Genomic DNA, 9,472 nt, shown 5'->3' on the forward strand with positions numbered 1-9,472 from the left:
GGTGCTTGCCTGGTGCTGGTGGGGTTCTGAGATGGAGTTGATTTGCTGTGAGGGTGGTGAAACATTTCATGTTCCAAGGCCTCAATATCAACAGTCATAGTTCTTTTGTTTCAGGTTATACAGACATTCAGTGTCAGGAGCCAAGGAAACAGCATGAAGCTGATTTGAGGGAGCTTTAGGCTGGATATCAGGAAAACATTCTTGCCCCAGAGAGTGCCCAAGCTCTGGAACAGGCTCTCGTGGCCCCTGGTCACTGTAGCAGGAGCTCAAGAAGCATTTGGACAACAGTCTTGGGCACAGGGTGTGATTCTTGTGGTGTCCTGTGCAGGGCCAGGGAGTTGGACTGCAGGACCCTGATGGGTTGCTGCTGACTCAGTATATTCTAACAAGTGAGGCTTCATCTCCCAGGGTGTTTGTTCTGAAGAGTCTCTTCTCCTTCCTCTAAAGACTGAACTTACCTAGCAAGTATCACCTTCAACTTCTCCCTATCCATTTCAGTGTAGCCAGGCCAATCAGTCTGAAGGGTCTGAAACAGATGTTCCTTCAGACTGAAGGAATTATCCTTTAGATTCAGGTTGGCTACCTACAGGCAGACATTTCAGAAAACAAACCTTTATTATGGTTGCTAAATGCAAACTACAGAAATCCAACTGGTTCTTAACAGCTCTTTGTGAACACGCAACTGGAACTGAACAATATCCTTTGATACAGAGATGATTTATTCCTCTATCACATGAGTTTTAAGCTGAATCAAAGTATCACTGATTGGAAGCAATCAAGTATCTCTATTCATATCTCGTAAGTATTTCTTTCAAAACAACATTTAGTGCCACAATGTGTAAGCAGAGCTGGTCAGGCCCAGTGTCCCTCCCTCTTCATGTGGCAGAGCCAGGGTTCATTCCTGCAGAGTCCTTCTATGAGAAAGTCGTGCTCTTGTCTTGTTCTATTCCTTTGACAGTAAATGAGGTTCATATCTTTCTCAAGACAAATACAAAATCTACTCAAAAAGGTAAAATGAGGTAGTAAAACCTCAAGACCACTGATATGAAGTGTGCTGGTTTAGACTTCATCACCTGACACTGCTGAGAGTTCCTGCTGAGATGGAGACAGGAAAATCTCCATCAATTTGACTGCTATAACACATTAAATAACTCATCAACACACCACCATCATCTCTCAAAATCTGCCCTTTTTCTTTCTTTGAAAACATAATTAACACCGTTATTGCACTGGTGGTCTCTGTTGATGTCTGTCTCTCATTATAAAAAATGCAAAGTAACAAATATACCCAGAATCAAGAATTCATGTCTTAAAACCAGAACTAAGATTGTGTTGGAAAGGGAAGCAAGTATGTGAATCCATTTAAGAAGCAACTCTGTGCATCCAAAACTGTGTCCATCTGAATTATCCCCCCGGACGTTGCTCATAGCAAAAGAGGAAATATTCTGATGATCTATGAATGTTTGCATAATTCAACAACAGCCATGTTGAACAGGAAATATTTTAAAAGGAAAGTTTCTTATTTAAACAGTGGAGGAACAAGTAAAAATTAAGGATAAAAGAACAACGTGGCGGAAGAAAATTGCTGGAGCCAAACTGCACAATCTCACCTGCTGGAGGATCTTGCCAAGGGTTCCCTTGTCCTTTTGCATGACTCCATCTCTCTGCAAGCGGGCAAGTAACTCTGGCTTCTTGTACGTCCTCAGAGCAAGCAAATGAATCACCCTGTCCCTGTAGGGTCGGCGATAAACAGCAGTGCAAGGACTCTCTTCACTCTCTGCTGGCTTCATGGCTGTTTCCTTCTTCTCAGGTGCACAATGTGAAATGTTTGGTTGGGCTCTTATGATGTCTACTTGTTTTCCCAAAGGAAACGAAAACAGAAAAAGAAATGTCATAAGGGGAATTTGGGAGAAGGCAAGCAAGTTGATTTAAAATTATGATGGAATTCTTTGAGACAGAGCTGAACTTGCATATCCTTGTGGATCACTGTGAGGTCAGAATATTCTCTGATTCTGTAACAAAGCCCAATCCCTGACTGGCACTACGTGGAGCATGTTGCAAGGGCACCCTCTACCCTACCAGCAACCAGACCTGTCTCACCTGAGTTCCTCTGTGCCAGTCCAAAGCAAAATTTGCCAGCCCCAGTTCCACAATTGTCTCACTACTGCCACTCTTCAATACCAATTGCTGAATGTGAAGTATTCCCTTAGGATCTATGCAAACTCTCACCAAGAATCACAGAAATCATCATTCACATGTGAAACAGCACATCCCTAATGAGAAATTTGTGGGTTTAATTTTGTCTCTCCAAAAAGACACAACACTGTCACCTTAAAATGCTCTGCACTAAGCTAAGGCAGAGCAAGAGCTGCACTTTCAGTGAGTGACCATCACTGAGCCTCCAATGCAGCCAAGAGTTCAAGGAGAAAGCCATCCTTTCCCAATTGCTGGAATTTATAGGCAAGGGTTTCCCTTGAAATCCAATGCCTGAGTACAACTGAATTGGCCAGAGCTCAGCTGACAAACCAGGTGAGAGTGGTTCCCAAAAAGATCACAAGGTTTGGGCAGCACTCAAGGCTGGGATTTATCTGGTACTAAGGAAGCACATGCTGGAGTGAGCTCCAAGAAGAATTTCAACTGCAAAAGCTGAATTTTGACTCGAACAGGCACCAAAACCCTTTGTGTTTTCCTCAGCTCTAGATGCAATTGTTTGCATAGGTGTGAAATGGAAACAGTTTACCTCAGGTTACTCAGATGTAACAAAATTTGGATTGTGTCCTGAACTCATTATTTAGTCTAGAATGTGCCACCTTGGAGCTCAAACATCGCTACAATGTCTACTGGCATAAGCATACTTTTTAACAAAAACAACCTACTGCCATCCAACTGCTTCATTCTGAAAACAAAATTGGCTGGCAGGGAAGCTAAAAAGGTATTCATCTGAAATTTGCCTGAACTTTTAATGCAATTGAAGTATTCACTTGCAAAGATCGCAAAAGAAATATTCAACAGTCTTCTAGAAATCCCTCAATTTTTTGCTTGTGAGAATGTCACTTGTGACTTGTGCTTGTGAGAGTGTCATTTGCACGAAGTGCTGCCTCAGCACAATTCCACTAATGTTTCTGTTTCAGTCATCAGCAGTGGCAGAGCTTAGGACAGGGACTGGGCATGAAGGGGAACTGGGAGTCACCTGAACTTTGCATCCTTTTATGTCAGCTTCATGAATGAGTTTGCTCTAAGAGCATCCGTGCATTTATAAAAGAATGGGAACAAATCACGTAAGGTGCCAAACACATCAACTTGGATTATTATGCAGCATTTCATTGCTTGTTTAGCCCACATTTTCTCCTGGTTACTGAATTTAAATAACTTTGCAATTAATTGTTTAATTAATCATAGGCAGTGTGTTCATCTTAACCATTGTAATTTTCTGCCTTACAAAGCAAGTAGCTAGGTGTCTTTTGGCAATCTATTGTCAGAGTTGGATTGTTAGATCCCCAAAGTTTTTCATTTTTCTAAACTAACCCTGATAACATTCGATAAACAAAGCCTGAAGGCTTCAAAATCTGGATACCTTGAATCTAAACTTCAAGCCCTCCAAGAACACATTGGAATGGCCAGAACATAAAGAAGAAACTAATAAAGACATTTCAGCCTCACAGGTTAAAAGAACTTTTGTGGGGGAAAAAAACTAAAAACAGACTGAAAAAAAGGGACTAATTTGCATGAGAAGGGAGAAATCAACATCCAATACAAGAGAGAACAATAAGTAGTAAATGAGGAGTGTGTATCATTTAGAACCAATGGACAGGAATTTCTATGTTTACTGAAAATATATCAGTAAGTGTAAATGCTTAGAAAGTGGCATGTATGTGGCTGGAGCTCTCCCCTATGCACCAGAGCTGGCAATAAAATAATGTCTACTTCCAATACTAAAAAAATAACTGCTCCTGGGTTTCATTTATCCTTACATTCTTGGTGACCCTGGTCTAAATATGGAGCAATGAGGAGTGCACTCATTTTGAGCAAGAGCCATTCCCAGAGCATGAATTGAGTGGTGTCAGAGCAGGGGGAATCTCCCCCTTGCACTGGCAGCTCCTCAGTGTCATCCCTGGGAGTCGCTTCCCCCGGGGCTGCCTCAAAGGGGCCGTGGGGCACCAGTGGGGCCCAGCCCTGCCCAGCTGGTCCCGCAGGGTCAGCAGCACCTGGCACCAGCACCATGGCCAAGCCCTGACCCAGAGCCGACCCCAGAGCCCGGCACAGCCCCTCAGCTGCTGGTGCTGCCCCTCTGGGTCCCCCTGAGGGGCATGGCAGCGGCCGTGGGGGCTCTGCGGGATGCAGAGCGGGCTGGGCCCTGCGGAGCACAGTGGATCGTGCCCAGGCCCGCAGCTCCGCCATCCCGCCCTGCCTCGGCTGATCCGCTGCCACACACACACTGATCCTGCAGCAACATCTGCAACATGGGCAATATGTGCTAGGAAAATATGTGTTCTTTGTTGTTTGGCCTTTCTGGCTTTCAAGGCTCATTAACAGAAACAGACATTTTCTCCATGAAACAAGAAGCAGCCAACAAGCTCCAAGTGATGGCCTGGCCTTGGAAAGGCAGGTTACTTGTTGGCTGAATTGCCTTATTCATGTGTGGGGCTTGATAGGCTTCAGTGGCCTCAGACCTAGGGGAGGTTAGCAAGGCTTGGGAAGATGAATGCACCTCGGATGGTGGACACAAAGAATTCGGAATTGCACAAGGACATTTGGCAGAACCCCAAAAATGAATAAAGCCAATGCAGCAACTGTGTTGAATCAGCTCTGTTAGGTAAAAGGTCGTTCCAGCAGGAGCAGACCATGGCCACCCACTCAAGAAATGTCTCACTATAAAAGAAGAAAGAGACTGAGCATGCAGAGTAATTAGCATGAGAAGTGAGAAGATCTGTACCCAACAGCAGACAGAATGCTGATTATGAAGAGAATACCGTAACCTACAGTCAATTAACATGAATAGCTTTGCTGGCTAAAACATATAAATACTGAAACATTCTGGTGTTTCTGGTGCTGGCTTTGTGAATTGATCACTGAGCCCCCCCTTTCTGCACAGAACTGTAAATATTTACCTCCACTCAGGTGTGGATCAGCCTCTTGAGCAGCAGGTGTGAGTTCCAACCAGTGTGGAGCAGCACTCGCTAAAGGCTCTGACACCTCCGCTCTCGCTGCAGCCGCGGAAGGGTCTGACCCGTCCTGCCTGTGCTGGTGACAATGGCCACGTGTCCTTGGAAACGGGGAGTTCCATGTTCCAGGCTGGGTGGGATGTCACTGAGGAGCCGCATGGGACACACCCGGGACAGATGGAATTCCCAATGGGCACACCTGGGCATGCCCTGCCCTGTCCCATGACTGACTCAGCTCATTTCCAATGCAGGAAGGGGCACTCCGGCAACCCCAGTTGCTGCAGCTGTGCAAACCAGGGCTGATTAAGTGTTTCTGCACAAAAGTGCTGTACTTGGCTGCCTCCAAGGTGAAGGTGCAGCTTAACACCTCTCACTAGGGCAGCAAGGTGCAGCCCTCCCAGCACTGGTCGATCCTGTGAATTTATGCAAAGCAGCCCAAGCTTCCCTACAGCAAACACAAAATAGCCTGGGAAGTTCTCCTGAGTCACAAAGCAGGAGAAATTCCCCAGGTGGGTCGATCCTGCTGTTGGCTGGTCAGTCTGTGACATCTATGTATTGAGAAACATTAATACATAAAAAACCACACTTTTGAGTCAATATTAATAGAGGAGGTAATATCAATTCTGCTTTCTAACTGGAAGACTCCAGGGGCAGATATGGAAAGATGACAACCCCACATAGGGTGAAAGTGCTTTTATAAGTCTGGAAAATTAGCATGATTGACAAGAATTCCCAAGGAGAAGCACAATAATGAGGAAATTTCCTCCATTTCTTTCCACCTCTTCTGGAGCCCCTCTTTCTTGCTACTAGCTGTACTAGCTGTACAGGCTATACCTACTTTATGAGAAAGTACCTTGAGAACATGTTTTAACCCTGGTTCACAGAGGAGCTAACATAGGATAGGAGCCTTTGGGATGTGTTTTGTCCTTCTGCCTATCAGGAGAGGAAAAGTACTGAAGTTACCCCGGAACTATGTAACCATACAACAGTAGTGTACAAATCTATGAATACATATGAAGGGAAAAAATAGCAAAAACTATTTGGGCATCAGAAGGAGATACTTCCCCATTCCTAATCATACCAAAACCACTATTAATGGAACTTTCCATTTGAAAAAAAAAAATGCTCAAAGGCAACGTAGCATTTATTCACAGGATTACAAGGAAGGGAACCTCCCAATGGAGTTGAGGTTTGATACAGTTTTTATTCTGAGACCCACTCAGAACTTGAACTAGAGTGTCATCCTGAAATGATCATCACCACCTCTTGAACTGCCTCCATGGATTCACTGCAGGGATCAGAGATGCCAGTCTGGAGAGAGGCTCAGCTGGCTTCAAATATGGATGCTGCCCAAAGGGAAAATAACAACAACAAAGGAACCATTACTTTCCAAACTCAGTGCCTCATAAAATCAGAACAGATTCCTCGGTTCCCAGAAACAGGCAGAAACAGGACTGACAGGACCATCTGCACCTCTGCCTTCATGACCTTGCTATCACAGGCCAATACAGCCCACAGTCCCACTAGTCCATTCAAGGTGCCTTCAGCAGCAGCAGCAGCAGCAGGAGTGGCACAGCTCCAAAAGCATCAGGCAGCAGTTCCCATTCCCTGTGTGTGCATGGCAGCGGGGCCAGCACTGCCGGGGCCAGGGCGAGTGGAGAGCAGGGGCAGCACCGACCCCGACGAGCCACTGCTCTGACACTGCCACGGGACCCACTGGGACCAGGGGCGGGAGGTGCCCCCGAGCACTGAGATGGTTTTGGCAGCGCAGCAAGGCAGCTCAGGTGCCTGCCTGAGCCTTGAGTGGGCAGCAGCCAGCTCTGCCAGCAGCACCACACGGCCAGAGAGCTGCTGTGCTTCAGACTCAGCCACGGCCACCCAGCAGGACAATTCCCATGTCACAGCTTCAGAGAGCTTTCCTCTTACCCTGGTGGATCCCAGGGAAAACTTTTGGACACTGTGATAGAGAATCTGCTTGTCCAAGATACTGATGACTCCACTCACAAGGAACTCAGCACAAGCAGAGCCTGAGCAATCCCTGTGGGAACAGCTGAGGATTCCATTGCAGCTGAGGGGACAGGATCACTGCCTGGGAAAGGACAATTCCAGGGAAGTACTAAGGCCTCAACAACAAGCCCTAAGCCAAAGCTGACTTCCAGATTAACCTTCCAACCAAATATTATATTTATATTCACTCATTAACAAAATATGCATGATCATTACCAGTATATGTATGAATCTCCTTTTAGTGAAAGAGGTGTTTACCTTTCTACATTTAGAAACCGGACAAGTCCACAGAACTAGATATCTCTATCTGGTTGTGTTTGAAGTTATATGGTGAAAGTAAACTCTCTTAGTATCTCCCTGAGCCCTGGATTAGAGGAGAATGAAACCAGATGTTCCCACACTAGAAGTTATGGTGACTTGTTTATTCAAGGGTGTAAAATCTGGGCCCTCTCACAGCAAAGTTGATGGCTTTGCCTCTGGGTTGGCAAATTACAAAGGAATTTCCATTTTCTGGGAGTGCCTCTCCAATCCTTTGCTGTGACAGGGGCTCCCCAGGTGATGTGTCTGGACAATGGCCAAGTATTTGGGTAATTGGTGTTGTATCTTTCTTAGTCCCTACAGGCCATTTTTGTAGTAATAATGCAGTGCATTGCACAGGTTATCCTTTTGTATTTCTTTGCTGCATTCACTTCAGTAAATGACAATCTGTAAATGGGTGTGGGTGCCTTGGTGCTGACCCTGACTGCTGGCAAAAGAGCAACCCATTCCCTTCAGAGTTGGACGTGGTGGAGGCACAAAATTGTGGCCGGGGCTGAGGCAGCCACACACAAGATGGCGGCAGAGAAGAGGTCGAAGCTGCGGCTGGTGCAGAGTCTCCAGAGGCAGATGCTCCCTGGCCTTTCTTCTTCTGTTCTTTTCTTCTTCATCTTCTACTTCTCTCATGTGCTGGTAGTGGTGATGATGGTGGTGGAGGAGGAGGACAGAGCAAAGAGAGAGGAGTGAGAGAGAGAGCTCTGGATCCAATACACGGATTTTTATTGACAAATTACCCAATGAGCCAAAACCGTGAACCTGACGAATTTCTCCTAAACCTATTTGAATTCCGTAATACTAAAGTCTACATATAACTTGTGCATAAGGCCTATCTGTTCTATGTGAAGAATATATAAAATATTCCTACTGTAATTTTATTTTGTCTAGAACTAAGTTTTAATGTCTCAATGCAGCCACTATTTTATAGGAGATTCCACAGCTTTTACTTTTTATGGTATTTAAAACATATTTCTATGTACTTCACACTAAGATTTAAACTTCTATTTCATATCTATGCTACTTAATATTTGCAATTCCTTATACTAAAACTTAGACCTCTATTTAATGTCTGTGTGGTTTCTTGTATTTTAACTTCTCAAAATATTTTAAATTTAATTCTTGCTTACTGTTCTCTCTTGGAGGGAATTAGAGAGGCTTCTCTGTTCCACTCTCCAGAAACCAGGAATGGGGACAAGGACAGAGAGTGGGGACTGGGAAAGGGACATTGGAATGCAAATGAAAACGGGAACAGGGAATGGTAATATGGGAACACAACAGGGAATATGGAAATAGAAATTGCGGAGAAAATATGGGATGGAGATTTAGAATATGGGACAGGGAACAGACATGGAGATAGGGCAGAAGGATTGGGAATGGGAATATGGGAAGGGGACTGGAAATATAGAAATGGAAATATGGGAATGGGACTGGGATCAGGAATACTAGAAGAGGAACAGAACAGGGAATATGTGAATGGTAACCAGGCAGAGAATACAGGACAGGGAATGATACCTGGAATGAGATCTGAACTGGGACAGGGGCAGGAGTGGTGTGAGACAGGAATGGGCTGGGGGAAGGGCAGTGACAGTGGGGAGAGGAGGATCCTGGACAGGGGACAGCGGGAGCTGGGTCAGGGGGAAACGGGGAGGGTGTCAGGGCAGGGGGTCCTTGATCAGCTGCCCCAGAACCTCCGTCAGCATCTCCCAGTGCAGCCAGAGCCGCTGGGCCTGGGGTGCCCAAAGCCCTGAGCAACCCCCAAGGAAACCTGAAGTCCCTGGAACACAGGGTCCCCCACATCCTCTGGAAGATCCCCCTGTGTCTGCAGGCATGTCTTAGTTCAATGTCTTCATTCTTACCCCAGTACTGGATGTCTGGGAAGGACAAAGAGAAATGCAAAGAAAATCCAGGCCACAGGGAGCCAGCACGAAGCTCTTCCTACACTCAGGGCACTCACAGGGCTTCTCTCAGTGGAGACTCCGTTGGTGTTGGGT

Source organism: Erithacus rubecula (genome assembly GCF_903797595.1).
Source record: "Erithacus rubecula genome assembly, contig: scaffold_277_arrow_ctg1, whole genome shotgun sequence".
In the NCBI taxonomy this organism is placed as follows: domain Eukaryota; kingdom Metazoa; phylum Chordata; class Aves; order Passeriformes; family Muscicapidae; genus Erithacus; species Erithacus rubecula.